Raw genomic sequence first — 2,711 nt, 5'->3', positions numbered from 1 at the left:
TCTTCTTTTCTTTGATGCTTCTATGGTAAAAGTTTTACATCCCTAGAATGATATCAAGGAGCCAAAAAAATGGTAAACCTTTTCTATGCAATAGATAGCTATATGTGTTACAAAGCGTCAGGACTACCATGCCCAAAGTGAAAATACCCATTATAAGATATCCGTCCGTGAAAGAGCGTTTTAAGATTACACATAATATTTCGGGGTGGTCACAAATGGAGAGATTACTAACATCTCAAGATATATTTGAAAGGATGTTGGTGTGAAAACATCGAAAATTTATTTGACTATTTGTAATTAGGACTTTTAAAAAATGATTGACAAATTGGATTGACGCTCATTTCACAATGCACGGTACTACCGGGAAAACAAAGAATTGGTAACATTGTCATTTCTTGCATGAATTATATTAAAATACAATCAGGCTAATGGTAAACTACAGGTAGCCACATCTTACTCTTACTCCTCGGGAGACTTGTGGAGCGGGTTCGACATCTTGGAGATTGCGATGCAACCATCTTAATTGTTCAGGATTTGGGACAGTATTTGTACTGAAAAACAATTGGGTGTTAGGAAGTTTTCATTTATTGAAATCGACATAAAGCTGCTCCATGGCCAATATAAAGTTGGGTAAATTAAAAATTATTAAAAAATTATTTAACGTAAATTGTTCATTTCACTCTAACACCGAATGAAATTTCACATTAATTTTCGGAATAACACAATAAAAAGTTTTGACAGAATTTAAACTGGAATGGAAAACTCATAGCTATATCGACGAAAAATTTGACATTGTTCAAATTGCCTCTGAAGGACTAGGCAAAGTTTATATGAAGACAAATATAGAAGCTTAGTAATCTGCGCAATTGCTTTTCAATTCTGAAGCTAGACACATCAAAATAGGTATTTAGGATTTTCAGTTTTAAATTTGGGGAATATGCACTAAATAACTTAGCAAGTATTGAAAAAAGACATGACAAAATTGTAAACCAAGTAAAATAATATATAATGGCAAATAAAAGTATTGAAGTGCGATGATAGTAGTGTGGTAACATGAATTAAGTAGAAATTTACAAGCCATGATGACTTATACTTAATCCTTTCTCAAGCCAATTTGAAATGAACGCAACTGGGATGGGTACCAAATCACTCTAGCATAGTCTTGATTCTTCACACTCACCATCACTTAAAGGACCTCGAAAGTTAATCGCAAGTGACCTTCTCATCATCCACACCGTGTAATCTCGTTGAGGTACGTGACTCACGTTCCTCGCTTCCACACCTTCCTTTTTTCTCATAATTAATATTTTATTCCCAGGCAAACTCTCAGTCCGCATAATTTTCCTCCAGGTATGCTTTCACAGCGCCCCACAAATGCGCAGGTTAAACATGAAGCATACATTACGAAAAAGTTACAATATTACTTTGGACTTCGAATCCTAGCATTCGAATCAAAGAGTCAATTAAGGAAACTATTTAAACTTTATGATTGATTTTACACATCGCTAATATTTCAATCTTTTAATTACTCATACCATTTCGTTACCATTTTCTTTCTTTGTCAGAGAATAGCTGAGGAACAGCGTTTCGCTTGAACATCTACTATGTCTTTCTATAGTACGAAGGACGAAAACTGCAAATGCTTTTTTTGGACTTTTCTGAAATTGGCATTGAAAAAAGGAAGAGAAATGGAATGAAGATAATCATCTACATTAATGTCAATGACTTAGAGTAGAAATATTATACGGAATTCAGAGTACACATGAATGAGGCTTTGCGGTAAAAACGAGTGCTGTAAGGTTTTAGCGGTGATCTTTATAAAAGACAATGTGTGTAGACAACGCTCTAATGCTTTTCTGTAATTATAGTACTCTAGTTAGACTCTCCTACTCTATATACTCTAAAATTCTAGCTTTCATTTGATTATTAATTTTTCTTTGAAGTTCAAGGTTTCGAAGTCTCATACTAATTCTTCTCCAGTCCTCTTCCCGAAAACTTCACGTTTTCGATCCACAGTAATCTAACGTACTTCTCGCATTCTCGTCAGAAACGGTTTTTTTGGGTAAATTAGTTTCCTAGTTATCATGAACACCGTATCAGCAAGAATTCTATCATACTTGATGTCCATCGAACATAATCCACGGCAACCATATATGCTGGTTACGCGGCTACGGAATGATTCCACTTGCTCTAATTTCTCTCCTCGTAGCGCAACGTCGGCCTTCAGCCTTCATCTTCCGCATGCTAGTGTCGCCGACTTACAAAAATCATTCACCTAGGAAAGAGAAAGCTTTTTTTTTCCTAGGGTCAATAAATGGGGATGGATGGGCGAGAAAGTCTCTCGGGAGGGGACGTGGGAGGCAAGGAAGGAAGCGGTGCTGTGGTGCTGCGAGGCGAGTCCCGACAGTGAAGTTCTCGCAGTCACTTCCTCCCTCGCCTCACTCCCCCTCGACCACTCGGCACCCCATATCCCCGCCCCACGATACTTTCTCGTCAATATACGCTGGTTTACACCAGAAGAAATGCTTTCTATTTCAGGAATACCACATTTCACCACATTCAGCCCCGGAATGCGTACATATATTGACCAAAATGACTTTCCTTAACCTTGCGAGATAGCAGGACTGGGAGGATGATCTCCACCTCTCCTCAAGATCTTATCTCTGACTGGCCCTCATTCCCTATCAACGGCTCGCCGATATCCACAACAT

The sequence above is a fragment of the Hetaerina americana genome, unplaced genomic scaffold (genome assembly GCF_022747635.1).
Source record: "Hetaerina americana unplaced genomic scaffold, ioHetAmer1.1.p SCAF_12, whole genome shotgun sequence".
Taxonomy (NCBI): domain Eukaryota; kingdom Metazoa; phylum Arthropoda; class Insecta; order Odonata; family Calopterygidae; genus Hetaerina; species Hetaerina americana.
Note: the sequence above shows the minus strand (reverse complement) of the source record.